Below are 20,926 nucleotides of genomic sequence, written 5' to 3'. Positions count from 1 at the left end.
ATTGGATCTTTTGGAGCTTAGTCGGGTTCTAGCTTGCGTGGTTTCTTGGTCTTCCTTATTTGATCGTATCAGGGAGCGGCAGTATGATGACCCTCATTTGCTTTTCCTCAAGGACAAAGTTCAGCACGGTGATGCTAGGGATGTGAGTATTGGTGATGATGGGGTATTGAGGATGTAGGGTCGGATTTGTGTACCCAATGTTGATGGGCTTCGGGAGTTGATTCTGGAGGAGGCCCATAGCTCGCGGTATTCCATTCATCCGGGTGCCACGAAAGATTTATCAGGATTTGAGGCAGCACTACTGGTGGAGGCGGATGAAGAAGGATATAGTTGGATTTGTAGCTCGGTGCCTCAACTGTCAGTAGGTGAAGTATGAGCACCAGAGACCAGGTGGGTTGCTCCAGCAGATAGAGATTCCGGAGTGGAAGTGGGAGCGGATCACCATAGACTTGTAGTTGGGCTCCCACGGACGTTGAGGAAGTTTGATGCCATTTGGGTGATTGTGGATCGACTGACCAAGTTCACTCATTTTGTTCCTGTGTGCACTACTTATTACTCGGAGCGGCTGGTGGAGATCTATATACGGGAGTTTGTTCGTCTGCATGGTATTTTGGTTTCCATCATTTCAGATAGAGGTACCTAGTTCACATCACGGTTTTGGAGAGCCATTCAGCATCAGTTAGGTACTCGGTAGAGTTGAGTACAGTATTTCACCCTCAGACGGATGGATAGTCCGAGCGCACTATTTAGATTCTTGAGGATATGCTTCGTGCATGTGTGATTGAGTTTGGAGGGTCTTGCGATCAGTTTTTGCCATTGGCAGAATTTTCTTACAATAACAACTATCAGTCTAGCATTCAGATGGCACCGTATAAGGCATTATATGGTAGGCAGTGCATATCTACGGTGGATTGGTTTGAGCCGGGTGAGGCCAGATTATTGGGCACAGACCAGGTTCAGGATGCTTTGGAGAAGGTTAAGGTGATTTAAGATAGACTCCGCATAGCCCAGTCCAGCCAGAAGAATTACGCGGACCGGAAGGTTCACGATGTTTCCTATATGGTTGGAGAGCGGGTTCCGCTTCGGGTTTCGCCTATGAAGGCGTTATGAGATTTGGGAAGAAAGGGAGGTTGAGTCTGAGGTTTATTGGCCCTTTTGAGATATTGAGGCGTGTTGGGGAGGTTGCTTATGAGCTTGCCTTACCTCCCAGCTTGGTAGGAGTTTATCCGATATTTCATGTTTCGATGCTCCGGAGGTATCACGGTGATCTGTCACACGTGTTGGATTTCAGTTCAGTCCAGTTGGACAAGGATCTATCCTATGTTGAGGAGCCGGTGGCGATATTGGACAGGCAAGTTAGAAAGCTGAGGTCAAAGAACACTGCATCAGTAAAGGTTCAGTGGTGGGACCAGCCGGTCAAGGAGGCGACCTGGGAGACCAAGCAGGATATGCGCAGCTGTTACCCTCATTTTTTCACTACTTCAGGCATGTCTCTATGCTTATTTGAGGACGAACGTGTTTAAGTGTAGGAGGATGTGACGACCCGGCCGGTCGTCTTAAGAATTAATGCCCCGATCCCCTATTAACTGCTTTCCCCAAGTTTATTTCTACTATTTTGATTTGCCGGGATGTTCGGTATTAAGTTTCGGAGAGTTTTGGGACACTTAGTCCCTAAATAAGATCTTAAGTGTTAGAAAGTTGACCGTAGTGGAAACAATGTGAAGATGGCCTTGAAATGGAAATCTGATGGTTCTGTTAGCTCCGTTGCATGATTATGGGTTAGGAGCGTGTTCGGATTGTGTTTTGGAGGTCCGTAGCTAATTTAGGCTTAAAATGTCGAAAGTTGAATTTTGGAAGTTTCCGGTTTGGCAGCGAGATTTTGATCCGAGGGTCGGAATGGAATTCTGAGAGTTGTAGTAGCTCCGTTATGTTATTTGGGATGTGTGCGCAAAATTTTAGGTCATTCGGATGTGTTTTGGTTGGGTTTTTTATCACAAGCAGAATTCGAAAGATTTTAGAAACTTAGGCTTGAATCCGATGTGTTTTGGTTGTTTTGATGTTGTTTGAGGTGTTTTGAAGATTTGTACAAGTTTGAATAAGGTTTTAGGATATGTTGAAGCCTTTGGTTGAGGTCCCGGGAACCTCGGATGAATTTGGATGGTTAACAAGAAGTTGAGGAAATGTTGCAGCTGCTGTATTTTTGCTGCTTCTGGTATTTTCGCATCTGCGGTTTGGGGACCGCAGATGCACCGCCGCAGAAGCGGCTGAAGAGATCGCAGAAGTGAATTTTGGTCCTTTCTTTAGGACCACAGAAGCGGTAGCGCATCTGCGAAAGGGTGATCACAGATGCGGTTTCTAGTCATGTAATGAAAGTCGCAGATGCGACATAGTTTCCGTAGAAGTGGGACCGCAGATGCGGTTCCAGGGCCGTAAATGTGGAAATCGCTGGGCAAAACATATAAATAGTTGCCTTCGCGAATTTGAGGGATTCTTTCACCATTTTCTTCCGGATTTGAAGCTTTTGAGATATATTTTTGATGAAAACAAAGGGGAATCTCTTTGAGGTAACATCCTTGACTTCATAACTCGTTTTTATGTGATTAAAGACCTAATTAGTGGTGAGAAATTTGGGAAAAATGGGTAATTAGGGATTGAGTTTAAGAGCCCTTTAAATGAGGATTTCAGGGGTCATTTAGACTCCGATTTTAGTTTTCTTGTTATGTATAGATTCGTGAGACTACGACGTTTCTGAAAATGTAAATTTCACCCGATTCCGAGACGTGGGCCCGTGGGGCATTTTGGTCATTTTACACAATTTCGCGTATTAGCTTAGAATGTAATTGTAGAATCAGTTACTTGAAGTGTTATTTACTTTATTCAAATGAATTGAATAGATTTGCGCCATTTGGAGTCGAGTACTCGTGGCAAAGACATGGTGTCGGGTTGATTTTGAGCCGGTTCGAGGTAAGTAGCTTGTCTAACCTTGTGTGGGGGACCTTCCCCTTAGGATTGGTGTATTTGGTAATTGAAATGCCTTGTACGTGAGGTGACGAGTGCGTACTTGTGCTAATTATTGGAAATCCGATTTTCTTAAAGTAATTACTAGTATGTTTCCTTTCCTGCTTTTATTACTTGTACTATTAAGCCCGTTATTAGCTTAGGAAAGCATGTCTAAGTGATTTAATTGCTTTAATTGTTCAATCTGTTTACTTGAACTCTGTGCAGCATGCTAGGCTAAAGTTATTTGTTGCCTTAATATGAAATTTCCCTTCTTTAAATATTTTCTGGCTGCTGCTGTGTATTTACATTGGGACTACGTATGTGGGATTCTGGTAGCTCCCCCTTGTTTGTTTACTTTGGGACTGTGGGTTAGATTCCCGATAGATCCCCCAACACATTTACTTTGGGACTGCGGGTTAGTTTCCCGATAGACCCCCCCTGCACAGTTATATGGAACTATGAGAATGCACCCGGTAGATTCCCCCAGTACTGGGTATTTACATTTGGGACTACGGATCGGGATTCTGGTAGATCCTCGTGCATTGATAGTTGGACTACGGGACGGGATCCCGAGAGATCATTCGGACAAATATATGATGGACTACGGGATGGTATCACGGGAGATCCACTGGACAGTTGTAATTGGGATTACAGGACGGCATCCTGGAAGGTGCCCTAGTTGTTATCTCTGTGTTGAGCTGTATTTCTTTTCGTGGCTTGTTTTGTCTCTGTTCTAGTTGTTGTTGTTCTGTCAATTCTATGTTATTTCTTACTGTTGCACTTATTTATATTGTTTTATACCACATTATTAACCCTTATATTGTATTTAACCTCAGTAGGGCCTTGACCTTCCTCGTCACTACCCGACCGAGGTTAAGCTTGGCTCTTACTGAGTATCACTGTGGTGTACTCATGCCCTTTCTACGCATTTTTTCTCATGTGCAGATCCAGGTACTTCTACTAAGGACTACCATCCTTGAGGGAGGCGACTACTTAAAGACTTCGAGGTACATCTGCCACATTCGCAGACCGATGAGTCCCTTTCTATTCTTGCCTTTTAGTATTTAGCCCTTCTATACTTTCTGTTCTTATTAGACAAATTCAGGAGTTAGAGCTATGTAGTATTTCTTTTTCTTATCTTGTGATTCATGGGTTTTCAGGTCTTGGATTTATGTTCAGTATTGAGAGTTAAACATGGTGTATGCCGAGCGACACATTTAAACACTGTTACTGCTTTATTTCTATTTTAAATTGTTTACTTCCGCAAATTTTGGTTTTTCTTACGTAAATTAGGCTTATCTAGTCATAGAGACTAGGTGCCGTTACGATGGTTCACGGAGGGCGAACCGGGGTCGTGACAAAACGTCATGTTCAATTATTTGTTTAGGTCATAAATTAGGATTGTTTTAGCTAGGGTGCCATAATTCAGTTGTTTGAATAGTTTAAAGAATGAAGATAGTAACAACGTTTTCAGGGGTACAATTGAAAACAATTTAGGGAATTTAATGTTGGAACCACTTAGATGGTTCTAGGAGGTTCCATAAGGGGTTTGAAATCAGAAATTAGGTCAAATTGGTTAAAGTTGCAATAAGCAGAACTTGGGTAAAATTGGGAGTTTAAAATGAGGAAAATATTAGAATATTTTAGCATTGGACAGTTGTCCCCATTTTTAGCATGAAAATGCTAAAATTGGGTTGAAAAAGAACAGACAGTTGTTAAAAGATGTTGTACTATCTGACATTTCAGAATTCTAGGGTAGAATATTCCTTTTTATGCTATCTTTGTACAGCCTATAAAAGGAATAGACCATCACTCACTCACACACACACACACTATCATCAGTATTAGGCAATTTTAAAAGGCATCTTTAAAACACAAGGAATTCTAGAAAAGAGTTGGATTTTCACATTGATTTTTCTTCCTTTTTTATGAGTTTTTCCAAGTGAATCTGAAAATAGAAATGGCTCTATGCTTCCCTAGTTCATGATCCCTGCTATTTAAAGTTGGTTTTAGTCAAATATTCTGGGGGTTTTGTTGTTGTTGTTCTGAGTTTGCTGGATTTCATTTGGTCATAAATCCCTCCCTTTAAGCTGTCTTGAGGTAATCTACTACCAGCTCTTTGATGGTTTTAGGTGTATGACAACTTTTATGAGGAGATAACAGTTATTATGTTGAAGAATCAGTCCATTCGTTAGTAGATTTCCATTATTGGCATTTGATTGGTTTATGTTTGCAAATGTGGTTAACCATTTGAATTACTGCCTATTCTTTGCAAATTTTCTAAAAATAATGCTAAGAGTATCTGTGATGCTTCCATTTCTCTTTATGAACTTCAAGTTTTCAACTTATTTATTATGAGAAATATATATGTCCTGTTTCCGCTTAAGTGGACTGAATTCTTGTTGTGTTTTCCTTTCTTTTTTTTGGTGTCATTGTTGATTCACACTTAAAGGAGGGTTAAAGAATGGCTAAAGGATGAATCTGATCATCAGTTGGTCAAATCCATCCTTGTGAAGTGACACTTCACATGCGCATAAATGGAAGAACTTGAATGTGTAGTTCTACTGTTGTTCATTACCAACGCAAATGTATATGAGTTAGTTTTGAATCTTATTTGTATACAAGTTTGTAAATGACGGTTGTAATTGATAGGATAGCCTATTAACGTATTTCAAATTAGTTCAGAAAACTGGAATTTGAATGTTCTGATCAGTTCATTGAGTATAAGGCTGTTTTAATTTGATACTGATATGAGTTTGTTGGACATTCTGTTTTTCTTTTAAAAAAAAAATCTTAACTGTTTAGCTGACCAAAAATGAACTGGGCTAGGCACTTCAACAGGCCCAGTTTTAGTTCCCTTATGGAGAATGGAATTCTGGATTTTAGGCAATTGGGCCGGGTACTAAGCTCAATAGCTTAGCCCCAACTATAAACTTATCTTCTGAAATTCACATGATTCTAATTTTACTTAGGGTGTTAGAAATTATATTAGTATAGTTAATTTCAAAACTTGAATGCAATAATTTTCTGATCTTACCCTTGTGAACCAAATCTGGACATGGAAAATGTATATTTTGGCGATTTTGCGTTGTTAAAAATAGAACCACGAAAGGCCCAGTCAAATTAGAGTCGTGACTGGGCCAGTTTTACAAATAGACAATTGGGCCCATTTACAAATAGGCCTATAACAATTAATACTAGATTATCCCAAAGTAGTTGAATTTCTTATATCCTCCTACGCTGTTGTGGACTTTTTATAGCAGTAAAATTAGCTTAGGAAAATTTGAACACCGTAGTTTATTTTAGGCGCAATTAATAAATCATCGTGACTATGGGTACGACTCTCGCGACATAGTCATAATACATAATTCCCGAATTCGGATGTGCTTTTCACGTGAACTGACCATAATAACTGTGAATAATAATAAAATAAATATGTCGCAAATTGTGGGTGCATTTCATGTAGCGTGGTTTGCAATATGTTCCAAAACAGCAAGTGTATGACAATCGTAACGTGTTCAAGAAATAATTCCATAAATCTTAAAAGCGGTTTAAAATATTTAAAAATGGTTAGAAAGTTAAAAATGCACAATAGGTTTAAAACATGTAATTAATCAGATAATTAGGCCAATTATTAATAGTTGAGCGACCGTGTTAAAACCACAGAACTCGGGAGTGTCTCACGCCTTCTCCCGGGTTAACAAAATTTCTTACCTAGTCTTTCTGGTTTCGCAGACTTTAAACGAAGTCAAATTTTCCTCAATTTAGGATTTTAAAATAAACCGGTAACTTGGGACACCATAAATTATTTCAAGTGGCGACTCTGAAATAAAATAAATAATCCCATTTCGATTATGTCACTTAAATTGCAAAAACTCCCATATCCCCCCTCGAAAAACGGAGCTGTGACAAGTAGAACCAATAAAAGGAAGAAAGATGCACTTGTTTGTAAGAAATACACCACTAGCAGAAATTGTAGAAAAAAATTTAACAAAAGAAAAATACATCTTGTCCTTGCTAGTGAGTGTGAGTCAAAGTAGTGCTTAAAGAAAAATAGAATGTTTTAGGGATCATGTTGTTTCTGATGTTTGAAGTTGGATTGAAGGATTGCACTTAAAGTTTATTATGTGATGTGTTAAAGTGCTTAGGAGGTTTAACCACTATTTCTTATATATATCATACCCGTCTCTTAAGCCACGTTACAATCACGATAAAGTCCTAATTGATTTTAGACTGAGCAAGCCTACATTAGTAGATATTTACATAACGATCAAGCCTATGGTACCTTTTATGTGCATGTGAAAGTGAGTGATTTCTTCCATGCTTTGAAGTCCTTATAAGATGTTCGAATTTTATTTGAATGTGTGGACTATCTCTCTTCGAGTTGTAATGAGGGCACAAGTTTCATTATAGATAGGTAACTTTATTAGGCTCTTCAGTCAGAGTAAATAAGTAGGCCTGAAAGTAATTATGCTAGGGAGTCAGTTTCTGAGGTTGAGATTTCCCGAATTTGCTATTTGATTTTTTTGAATTGTTCAATAGCGCGCTAGGCATGGTTTTAAAATGGGGATAAAAGTCCAAGAATGCATATGCAAAGGGCTAATTGTTGGTATCAACCAAAGTCATAGGTGCTTGAGCTTAATTGAAAAGGGTGGCTTGATAGCGATAAGCTTAATTTTGTTCGGTCTATTATAGGTTGATTCTACTTTGCTCGAGGAAGAACAAAGGTTTAAGTGTAGGATAGTGATGTTAGCCATATTTCTATATGTTTTAATGTTACTTTACTCATGTTTTAATTGCTTTTTGGTGCTATTTGATCTTTAAAATACCCAACATTCGTTAATTACTGGTTTTATAACTAATTGAGTTGTGTGTGATGATTTAGGATGTTTGGAGTGCAAAAATATGAAGACAAAAATGCTCCAGCTATAGGAGAAGAGGGTGGATGTTGTCACGACTTAAATTCCACTAAGGTTCGTGATGGCGCCGGACACCGCTGTCAGGCAATCCAACCAAAATACTTAATTAAATTCTCGTTTTAATAATTTTTGAAAACTATGATTTTCTTTCAATTTTACCAGTAAAAGAAAATCATTTCAAATCAAATATGAATGTTAAGAAGTTAATACAAGATACCCCATAATCATCCCAGAACTCGATGTCACAAGGGCATGAGCATTTACTAGGGAATGAAATAAAATGCAGTAACTCTCCGGAATACAAAGTGGACAGAAATGAAAACACAGTAAAATACTCTGAAGGGGACTCTACTGGCTGCGGGTCATCTCGATAAATGCAGCTCGCCTAAATCTCTGTTTCAACCCAGCCGCTATGCCACTAAGCCACTAGCCACATATGAACCTGTGCAATAAAAATGCACAGCAAGTGTAGTATGAGTACGAAAACAACGTGTACCCAATGAGTATCCCGTCTAATCTCGAAAAAGTAGAGACGAGAGGTCGACTTCGACACTTACTAGTGGTCCAATAATAATAATATAGTACAAGTGTGAGAAATTCATGGATTTTTTAAAGCAAAAGATACTCATAAAGCCGAAAAGCATGTAAACAACTTTTCAAATAACAAAGGATTTCTAAAGATTTACTTTTCATTATCTTTATCAATTTATCTCTGGACAGGAAAGGCAATTATCAACATTTAAAAGTTCTCAGGAAAACAATACAAGCATGCGCATATCATGCTGAGGTCGTAGGGCCCAATCTAATATAAATGTATAATGTGCACTGTCGAGGGTCGAATGTCGTGAACCATAGATGCATCTATTACCCCGCTCGCGAATCATGCATGCGACACGGTCAAATTTAAATAAACAATCGCCCTGCTCACGAATCATTCATGCGACGCAGGTACACATAGAAATACATGCTCAAACAGCCAATTAAGAATTTATCGGGGAACGTTTATGCAAGTAAAAGCCAATTCTCTTTTAGCAGTTTAAGAAAAAAGAAGTTTAATCCTTTTAGAAACTCATTCACCAATTTGATAGGATTTAAGCAATTCATCTGTCAATAAGATTACAAATATTTCAAGTATATCATGCTTTTGGGTCCTAGACTACCCTGACTTACACATAATAGTAGCTACGCACGGACTTTCGTCACCTCGTGCGTACGTAGCCCCCACAAAGGAGCACATAACCAATTATTTCACCTATGGGACAATTTTCTCTTACAAGGTTAGAAAGGAGACTCACCTCGCTCCGAAATTTCCATAACCGGCTTCCATTCCCTTCCAACGACTCCAATTGATGCACAATGCCCCAAAACTGTTCAAACAACGGGCAAACCAATAAAAATTCACTCTAATACTTGTAACAATTCAAATTATATAGGTTCCCAACTCCGCTCGAAAAGTTGACCAAAATACCCTCGGGCTCGGATTCCGAAATTTCTCGAAGATAAATTCTACCCATAGCTTTACTAACTCAAATATACAATTTGCTCTAATTTTCATGCTCAAATTCAAGGTAAAAGTTCAAAATTCCAAATTCTAGGTCGTCCCAAAAAATTCTAAATTTATACTAATTTTTCATGTCTATATCCATGCAAGATCACATATTTAACTCAAAAATAGGAAGAAATCACTTACCTAGTGCAGGTTGTACATCCTATTACAATTTCCCCCTAATGTACACCTTTTGTTAAAACGCCCATAACTCCTTGTGGAAATATCCAAATGACAAACAGTTTGAAGATTTAGAAACTAGACTCCAAGATCTTTCATTTGAAGGTTGCACACCATATAGCTCTTTATATATTCCGAGATATGAACTTCTAAAGTCCGCTCCATGCATCAAAAAATTCTGTCGAAACTGCTCCACCAGCCATCTTCAATCGATCATAACTTTCTGATAAATTGTCTAAATCATGAATGGTTTAACTTTCGGGAAACTAGAATGCAAGGGAAACAACTTTTATGTTTTGCAAATTTTCATATTTCGCATAGATTTCGAGATATAAGCTTTCAAATTCAGCTTGGCGATTGCACTAGTTGATGTCAAAACAACTTTCTGCAGAAAATTTCAGCAACTCTTTCGTCTGAAATTCATTCAGTTAACCTTCCGAAATCCCCCTGAGGTCCTCGGGACCTTAACCAATTATACCAACATGTCCCAAAACATGATACGAACTCGCTCGAGGCCTCAAATCACATCAAACAACGTCGAAATCATGAATCGTACTCTAATCCCAACTTTATGAACTTTGAAATTTCAAACTTCTACATTCGATGTCGAAACCCGTCAAATCACGTCCGATTGACCTCAAATTTTACACACAAGTCATATTCGACATTACGGACCTTCTCCAACTTTCGGAATTGGAATCCGACCCCGATATCAAAAAGTCAAACTCTCGGTCAAACTTCTCAAAAACCTTCAAATTTCTATCTTTAGCCAAATGACTTCAAAATGACCTACAGACCTCCGAATTCACGTCCGATCGCGCTCCCAACTCCAAAATCACCATACGGAGCTACTCCTAGACTCGGAATCCCAAACAAATATCGATAACACTGAAATGCACTTCAACTTAAACTTATGAAATTTCTTCCAAAATGATAACTTCCACAATGGTCGCCAAAACGCTCCCAGGTCATCCAAAACCCGATCCGGACATACGCCCAAGTATGAAATCATCATACGAACCTACTGGAACCTTCAGATCCCGATTCCAAGGTCGTTTACTCTGAAATCCAATCTTAGTCAATTCTTTCAACTTAAAGCTTCCGAAATGAGAATTCCCTTTCCAAATCAACTCCGGATTCCCTGAAATTCAATTCCAACCATGCTTACAAGTCATAATACCTGAAATGAAGCTGCACATGGCTCCAAACTACTGAACGACACACTAGAGCTCAAAACGACCGGTCGGGTCTGTGACGACCCGGCCGGTCGTCTTAAGAATTAATGCCCCGATACCCTATTAAATGCTTTTCCCAAGTCTATTTCTGCTATTTTGATTTTCCGGATGTTCGGTTTTGATTTTTGGAGAGTTTTGGGACACTTAATCCCTAAATGAGAACTTAAGTATTGGAAAGTTGATCGTAGTCGAACACTGTGAAGACGACCTCGGAATGGAAATCTGAAGGTTCTGTTAGCTTTGTTGGGTGATTTCGGGCTTAGGGACGTGTTCCTATTGTGTTTTGGAGGTCTGTAGCTAATTTAGGCTTGAAATGCCGAAAGTTGAATTTTTGAAGTCTCCGATCTGATAGTGAGATTTTGATCCGAGGGTCGGAGTAGCTCATGGAATTCCGGAAGTTGGAGTATCTCCGTAGTATTGAATGTGATGTGTGTGAAAAATTTAGGTCATTTGCACGAGGTTTGATAGACATTTTGATCAAAAGCATATTTTTGAGAATTTTGGAGATCTTAGGCTTAAATCCATGGTTAATTTGAGGTTTCGACGTTGTTTTAAGTGTTTTAAAGACTGGTACAAGTTTGGGTAGAGGTTTGTGACTTGTTGGTGCCTTTGGTTGAGGCCCCGGGGGCCTCGGGATGAATTCGGGTGGTTGATGGAAGGATTTTTGGAGTTAGAGTTGCAGCTGAAGCTGCTGGTTCTGTCATAACCGCACTTGCGGTTTGGGTTACGTAGGTGCGGCGCCGTAGAAGAGGCTCAGTGGCTGCAGAAGTAGAATTGGGGAATTTCTTCAGGAACCGCAGAAGCGGTGGTAATTCCGCAGGAGCGGTACCACATCTGCGGATTGGGAGTCGCAGATGCGGAAGCTGGCCCTTAAGTGAGAAGTCGTAGATGCGACCTTTGGTCCGCAAAAGTGGGAGCGCAGATGTGACCTTTGGTCTGCAAAAGCAGGACCGCAGATGCAGTCCCTTGACCGCAGATGCGGAAATAGCTGGGCAGAAATATGAAATTTCGAAGGTTTAGTTTCAAAAGTTGGAAATTCGGTTTGGCTCGGGAGAGGGCAATTTTGAGAGAAAATTGAAGATGATGTCATTGGGTAACGATTCTTTAACCCTTTCTAGTAATATTCTATTAATATATAGTTAGTATCGTCATTTAATTTCGGATTGGAGATGAAAATTGGGGAAAAGTTGGAAGAAAGTTCTTAGAATTCGACTTTTGATTGGGAATTTGACCTTAGATTTGGATAATTTTGGTATACATGAACTCATGAGAGCATGAGGATTCTGAAAATAAAATTTTTACCCGATTCTGAGTTGTGGGCCCGAGGGTCGTTTTGGTCATTTTAACTAATTTTGCGTATTAGCTTAGAATTTTTTTGTAGAATCAATTACTTAAAGTGTTATTTACATTATGTGATTGAATTAAATAGATTTGGGCCATTTGGAGTCAAGTACTCGTGGCAAGAGCATGGTTTCAGATTGATTATTGAGCCGGATCGAGGTAAGTGGCTTGTCTAACCTTGTGTGGGGGACCTTCCCCATAGGATTGGTATATTTGGTAATTGAAATGGCTTGTACGTGAGTTGATGAGTGAGTACTTGTGCTAATTGTTGGAAATCAGGTTTTCATTAAGTAATCAGTAGCATGTTTCCTTTCCTGTTTTTATTACTTGCACTATTAAGCCAGTTGTTAGCTTAGGAAAACATGTCTAAGTGACTTAATTGCTTTGTTTGCTCAACCTGCATTACCTGAATTCTGTGCAGCATTCTAGGATAGAATCACTTGTTGCCTTAATATGAAATTTTGTCATTTCTGTATATTTTCCTACTGTTGTTATGTACTTATTTGGGACTACGGATGTGGGATTCCGGTAGCTCCCCCTTGTCTATTTATTTTGGGACTACGGATGTGGGATTCCAGTAGATCCCCCTGCACAGTTTTTTGGAACTACGGGAATGCACCCGGTAGATTCCCCCAGTACTGGGTATTTACATTTTGGACTACAAAACGGGATTTCGGTAGATCCCCGTGCACTATGAGTTAGACTACGGGACGGGATCCGGGAGATCCATTGGATATGTACGTATGGGACTACAGGGCGGTATCCTGGGAGATCCCCAATTGTTATTATTGGTGCTGAGCTGTATTTCTTTTCCGCGTTTACCTTGCTTCTGCATAGTTGTTGTTGTCATGTACATTCTGTGTTATTTTAGTGCTGTACTTATTTATGTTGTTCTGTTCTATACTGTTGATCTTTATATTTTATTTAACCTCAGTAGGGCCCTGACCTTCCTCGTCACTACCCGACCGAGGTTAGGCTTGACACTTAGTGAGTACTGTTGTGGTGTACTCATGCCCCTTCTGTGCATGTTTTTCATGTGAAGATCCAGGTACTACGACTTAGTCCTATCACCCGTGAGGCAAGGCGACTTCTCTAGAGACTTCGAAGTACATCTGCCGCATTCGCAGACCGAGGAGTCCCTTTCTATTCTAGCTTTTAAACATTTGCCCTTCTATATTTCTTTCCCTTGTTAGATATTTTGGAGTTAGACATTGTAGATATCCAAAGGCTTGTGGTTCTGTGAGTTTTCGGGTTTTGGGATAGTGTACTTGATTCTGAGAATGTTGTGTTGTATATGCCGAGCGGCATTTTAACTATTGTTTTCATTCGGTTATTTTGACTTTTGATTATTTCTTCCGCAAGTTTCGTTTATGTTCCGCATTTGTTAGGCTTACCTAGTCGTAGAAACTAGGTGCCGTCACGATAGTTCACGGAGAGAGAACTGGGATCATGACAAGTTGGTATCATAGCTCTAGGTTCATAGGAGTCATGGATCACAAGCCGGTTTATTAGAGTCTCGGTGATCAGTACGGAGACGTCCGTACTTATCTACGAGAGGCTATGTAACTGTTAGGAAAAATTTCACTTCATTTGATTTCCTTATCGTGCGATATTTTGACATCACAATTCTAAACTTCTATCTTCTATTCTCTCACTAATGGTGAGGACACGTGCTACCCGAGATGATCAGGCACATGCGCCCCCTACTGCAGCCGTCAGAGGCCGGGGTCGGGGTAGAGATCGAGGAAGAGCATGTGGTACTACCAGAGCACCTGCGCGAACTGCCACCGAGGTACCACCAGCAGTTCCAACTGGAGTCCAAGCACCTGACACGCCTACTGCTACTACTACTCCAGCTCTTCAGGAGACTGGCACAGTTCATGAGCATGTACACCACTCTGGCTCCGGCAGGGTTGCTTCCCCTTGTTGCAGCTATATCTCAGGCTGGGGGAGGAGCACAAACTCCCCCCGCCCACACTCTTGAGCAGCGAGTGCATGTTGAGCAGGTCCCTAAGATTATTCTTGTACCTCCTGCAGTGCCAATTCAGCCCGAGGACATGGCAGTAGCCTCCGAGGAGAAGAGCTGAGGCTTGAGAGGTTCAAGAGGTACAAGCCTCCTGTATTTAGCGGTCTAGCATCGGAGGATGCTCTGGGATTTCTAGATGAGAGTTACTGCATTCTCCGTACCATGGGTATATCAAGATCGAGCGGGGTTTCCTTCACTACCTTCCAGCTTCGAGGAGCCGCCTATGAGTGGTGGCGCACCTATGAGTTAGACAGTCCGGATGAGGCTGCTTCACTGACTTGGACTTTGTTTTCAGATCTGTTCCTGAGAGAGTATGTTCCTCAGAGCCTCAGGGATGCATGGCTCGCCGAGTTTGAGCATTTGCACCATGGTGTTATAACTGTCGTAGAGTATGTTATCTGTTACACCAATTTGGCTATGCATGCACCAGCCTTGGTTTCTACTGTTCGCGAGAGGGTTTGCCGGTTTATTGAGGGCCTTATTCCCATTATCAAGTGTAGCATGGCTCGTGAGTTGGAGATGTATTTGTTATCAGCAGGTGGTGAGCATTGCTTGGAGGATTGAGGGTATGCATGCTAGGGAGAGAGAGGGGAGGGAGGCCAAGAGGTCTCGAGAGTCGGGCCATTTCTCTGGTGCCCGTGCCCTAGTAGTCAGTCGTCATGGTAGGGGTTATATGAGTCGCCTTATTCATTCAGCTCTTCCAGCAGCCAGTGGTATTCCAGCTCATCCTAGACCTCAGGAGCCTTATTATGCACCTTTAGTATCTAGCGCGCCTCCTGCGCGAGGTACTTTCAGTGGTCTGTCCAGTAGACCTGGCCCAAGTTAGTCACAACCACCACATCCTCCCAAAGCTTGTTTTGAGTGTCCGATACTATGCCCTTCCTGCCCGTACCGAGGTTGTTGCCTCCGATTCTGTCATCACAGGTATTATACTGGTTTGTCACAGAGATGCATCGGTTCTATTCGATCCAGGCTCCACTTACTCTTATGTGTCTTCTTATTTTTCTCCGCATTTGGGTGTATCTCGGGGTTCTTTGAGTTCACCTGTTTATGTTTCTACTCTTGTGGGAGATTCTTTTGTTGTGGACCGCATCTATCGGTCGTGTTTGGTTGCTCTTAGTGGTTTTGAGACCAGATCCGATTTATTGTTGCTCAGCATGGCAGATTTTGATATTATCTTAGGCATGGACTGGCTGTCGCCCATTATGCTATTCTTGATTGTCACGCCGAAACCGTGACGTTGGCTATGCCAGGTGTAGACATGTGATTTTTGACCCTCCCAAGGCTTTTCATATTTTAGCACGTAAATATTTAATTTAGGCCTAATATAGTTATTTCAACTAATTTTTACTCTTTTACTTTATTTTATTGTAAGAAAAATAAAAATTACAAAAATTGTTCCATTAATGTTTTGTTAGTCATTTTTAACCTTGAAAAATACAAAAAAATAGTTCGTTTTAATGGTCAGTCTTATTTTAATAGTTATTTTATTTAAGTAGGACTAATTAATAAATAAGGTCGTATTTTAGTCCCGTTCACAGAGAAAGAATAAAACTTGGGCTCGAGCAACCCATTTTTAGGCCTAATTTTAGACCTAACCCATAATTTTCAAAGCCCATGATTCCTAGGCCCATACCCCTAACTTAATCTATACCCCTATATAATAGTACTTATTCCCTACAGAGACCTAGACTCTATTGGACACAATCCGCCGTTTTGAAGAAGAGAGGATCCCCATCAGATTTTCGTTCCTTTGCTAGAGACCCATGAAATGTTTCTTCTCCAAGAAGAAAACTTAAGACCTAGACAACAAAAAACACGGACAGACCAAAAAAAGAAGAAAAACGGAGCAGCAGCTGCACTGCTCTTCTTCTTCAATGCATCTTACCTTCTTCAACCTCCATTAAACCCTCCAAATACCCATAAATCAGATGTAGAACACCAGCTCAAAATTGCATGAAAAACTTTATTTCTAGCCATGGAAATAAGCTGAAAAGCTTCTCAAAAACGAGCTAAAAACTCAACCAAGACCCTGCTACAAAATCAGCCCAATAATATGGCAAAATAGAACAAAAACACAGCTCTCAATCAAGCCAAAAACTCCATTGAAAGCACCTTAAAACAATCCATTTCTTTTACATAGCGCAGCACCATTTTCAAGTTTGAGTTTCGTTGAAGTCGTCGGTGTAGTTTCACAGTCATGGTCGTTTGGTTGAGTTTCAGTCGATCAATTTGACTATTGCAGCTACGCGAGGTCTCTATTCTAACTCTATCTGATCTTTGGTTTCTTTATATTTGATTGATTCTCTTTTGGCATTTTTCTTAATAAATTTTGCCATTGTCTTATGTAGTGGGTGTTGATTTGTTTTTTAGTCTAAGAAAGTGATTAGTCTATGGAAATAATAACAAATTGAAAGGTCCACTTTTGATTTGTCTGATTGCTAGTTGATTCATGACAAAGTCTTACGTGTTTGGATGCATTTTCTTCTCTCTTTGGTTTCATAATTCTTTTTTTTTGTGCTGCTTATAATACTTATAATGGTTTAACCTACTACAAAATAATTGTTAAAATTTGAGACTCAAAACAGTAAAAGGGATGTATGTCTTTGAGTGAAATTTATATGGTATTCATAAGTTTCTATTTCTTGTTGGATTTGTATGACATTGAAGTCTAACCGTAAAATTGTTTCCCTTTGCTTTGTGTTTATTTTTAGTATTTTGATTTCATTTGATTGTAGTGCTCTTCTCCAGATGATTCTCTAATAAGATGTTTAGGTTAATTGAACAATCAAATTTAGTTTCTAATATTTATGGACCAATTGACTCACCGTTAGCCCAAAAATGATAATCCATGGCCCTCGCTTAATTTCTTTTTAACCCTTAGAACTCGAGGCGTGCCATTTTGTTGAATTTTCATGACCCTCACAAACATGAAAGTGCGAAGTTACTTTAGGCACGTTATTTTAATAATTTACCTTCCTAAACTCAGGTGCGCATTTATGTGACCCAAATCCAAATCTCAACAACGTTAGATAAAATATGTTGCGGACTGCGGGTGCATTTACGTGACGTGGTTCAAGACATATTTTAAATGACATTGCAATCTTCCTAAATAATAAATAAAAGCGGTTTTAAAGTTAAAATTACACCATAGGCTAAAACATGTACTAAAATCAAGTAAATAGGCCAATTATAACAGTTGAGCGACCGTGCTAGAACCACGAAACTCGAGAATGCCTAATACTTTCTCCCGGCTTAACAGAATTCCTTACCCGGATTTCTGTGTTCCCGGACTGTAATACTGAGTCAATCTTTTCCTCAATTTGGGATTTGAACCGGTGACTTGGGACACCATAAATCATCCCAAGTGGCGACTTTAAAATTTTTCATAAAATAATCCCTTTTTGATTGTCACTTTAAGTTGGAAAAAACTCCCTTATGCCCTTTTGGGGGTGTAAAAAGGAGGTGTGACAGCTCTGGCGACTCTGCTGGGGAACAAACCCAGAATCTCTGGTTCAGGGTTCAGAATTCGAGCTTAGAGGAATTGTTATATTGGGCTTTATTTATTATTTGGTTTTATTCACATGTTTGGGCCTAATGTGCTAAATGCCGCTTTTACCGCTTTGATATTCTGTGAACTGTATATAAACTACTACGAAACCCCTCTCTTCTCTCTCCCGGGGAGTGCACGCTGGTCGTGACTTCTTTCTGTTAGTTTCATATCCCAAATAGAACGAGGTTCGGACAAGTTGCAAAGTCGGATGATCTTTTGGTTACCGGTACGCAGCCCCCCCTCGGCTCGAGTTGTCCGTTCGGGTAAGATAGGTCTAGAACAATACACTCAGGTTTTAAACCTAGAATAACTCAGCCTCATGCCAGATCCCTAGTAGGAACGCTTTTCTGCATCATGTACATTCGACTTTTGAGACTCAACACAGGGGTTGGGTCTGTCTAGGACAAGTGTACCTGAAATGAAAAAACCATCCTAATGCATCCTACTTGCTACTTGTGCATTTATTTGCTTCGGATTTGCATGTTGACCGGCTTATAGGGAAAAGGTTGAGAGAAGGAAAGTCAATGTGAGGGCTAAGAGAGATAATTGCTTGTTTTTGAAAAAAACGATGTCCCAAAATATACTGAAACTCTGCCAAAATTTTGAAAAACAAAAGAGAGAAATTTTTGTTTTATTTTGAAAAAAAAAAGTTGGTTTTTGTTTTGTAAAAATTGCCCGAACTACGCCAGTTTGATTCTCACCGGATGTGAGATACGTAGGCAACCCCCATCGGGTCTAACTTCCTTTTTTGCAAAAATACCCAAAAAGAACAAAAATATTTATGTTTATTGTAAATAAGTAAGGTGATGTCATTCTTATAAAAAATAGTCGAGTGTCCCTTAAAAGGGCGTCGGAAGGCTGTTTTTGCAAGAACAGTCACTTTTAAAGGTTTTGGCTAGTTAGCCGACACAGCCTTAAAATCTTCGCTTTCGAAGTGCTGAAAGGTCGTATTGGCAAAGCCGGATATTTTTGTGAAAATTTTGAAAAACAATGGTCATTTTTCTTGAGTCATAATTTTCTTTTAATGAAAATCACCCTAATAAATGTGCAGGATGAGCACGAGTCAAAGTTTGCCAATAACAGTCATGAACAAAATCCCTTTGGAGTTGCATATGTGGTGGGAGGATCTGGGTAAATCAGAGCAAGATAAGGTCAATCTACATTTGGGAGGCCTCACCGGGTTGTTGAAGATCAGGCCTAGAGGAGACATCATAAAGGCGTTGGTTACGTTTTGGGACCCAGCTCACAATGTCTTGCAGTTCTCAGATTTTGCACTCACACCCACCTTAGAAGAGATAGCAGGTTATATGGGAAGTACTGAAGGTCTGAGGCATAAGTATCTGATCGCTCCAAGAGCAGTTAACTCTCACAAATTCATGGATTTGCTAAAAATAAGCAAGGGAGTCTCGTACTCCAAGTTGGAGGACGGTTTTTCCACTCTACGTTTTATATACCAGAGGTTCGGGAATGTAGGAGGATTCAACAACCCGGAAAGTGGGGTTTGTAGCAAAGGGAACCGAGCAAAATGGGATGAGCATAGGCGTTTCGCTTTCATGGTAGCTTTCTTAGGCCTCATGGTGTTTCCTCGGAAAGATGGGAATATCGATCTGCGAGTGGCTGGAGCCGTCAAAGTCTTGATTACCAACGCCAAGAGCACCCTTGCCCCTATGATAGTATCTGAGATATACCGAGCTCTCACAACTTGTAAAGCTGGGGCAGATGTCTTCGAGGGATGCAATTTGCTATTACAGATGTCGATGATCGAACACCTGTGTCACCGCCCTCAATATATGAGTTATGGGTCCGCAGAGAAAAGTTGCATTGAAGAGTTCGACGCAAGGATTTCAGGGTTCAAGTTACCATAAGGGTTTGGAGATTGGGTATCCCGCCTGCGCTCCATCACTGTGGGGCAAATAGAATGGACACTAGGTTGGCTTCCTGTTGAAAAATTGTGTATATGCCTGCCGATGGTCCTTATTTCCTCCTAATGGGTCTTCGAGGCATTCAACCTTATGCTCCATACTGGGTGATGACACAGTTGGGAAGGTATCAGGTGATGCACCCAAATGAAGATCTTAGTGTTTGTGCGGTCGAGGTTAGCTCCGACGGCCAATTTCATGAAGAAACAGTTCGTTCTTTTTGGAACGATTGCCAGTATTTGACAGTGAACAGTTGAGTGTATGACCAATCTAGAGGCGAGGTCTCACCCGCCTATCTTGCCAGGTATAGAAAGAAGAACACCACAAGGGCTGAACCTGAGGCCCTTCAAACCCAGATTCTATAAATGAAAACAGCAGCTGAAAATCTCGCCATAAGTATAAAGGATGAAAAGCTTATAAAGAACCTTAGGCAGAAGGTGGATGAGTATGGTTTTGATTTGAACAAAGCAGAGGGTGAACTAGCTATGGCTCGAACAAAATTGGCTAAGAATGCGAAAGAACGAGCGCGCCTGGTTAAACAGTTAAAAGAGAAATATGACAATGAGGTTGAGGGGTTGACGAAAAAGGTCATCACCGTTGAGAACAAAATGATCAAGCAGGCGAAAGAGTTTAAGGCTGAAAGAAAACACTGTTATACAGCAATGGTACAGTTAGAAAGAGACCTGCAACCACTCCAAGAATAGAATCAAGTAGCCGAACAAACTTTAGAAGCTAGGGCCCAGTAGATTGGGCGTTTGTTGCAAGAAAAGGGTGTCATAAGAGAGAGAGTCAGAAGGATCGCCAACTATATCGCGATGAAGTGCAGTAGTTGTGAGGATATGACTAGATCCATGTTCTTTGCCACTGTGATGACCTTTGTCCGCCAGATAATGGAAGATCTCTACCACCTCCAAGGGGATTTAACGCATAGGCCCGCGGCGAGACCGAATGATGTCCCGCGGGCCCCAGGAGCAGTTGAGGCGTTGATGTATTCATAATTTTCATTGGAGTCTATTAGTCCATTTTCGAGTCTGTGTTTTCGTCTTTTTTTTTGAGTCTGTATTTTCATCTTTTCATCAAAGTTTGTTAGTGTCTTTTTAAGTCTGTTAGTTTTTGAGTCATTGTAATCAAAGCATTTTCTTTTTATGAAAATTTGAAAATCCCAAAATATTTTATTTTTACACTTATCCCCCAGAACTACGCTTGG

The sequence above is a fragment of the Nicotiana tabacum genome, chromosome 22 (genome assembly GCF_000715075.1).
Source record: "Nicotiana tabacum cultivar K326 chromosome 22, ASM71507v2, whole genome shotgun sequence".
NCBI lineage: Eukaryota > Viridiplantae > Streptophyta > Magnoliopsida > Solanales > Solanaceae > Nicotiana > Nicotiana tabacum.
This window is presented reverse-complemented; position numbering follows the sequence as displayed.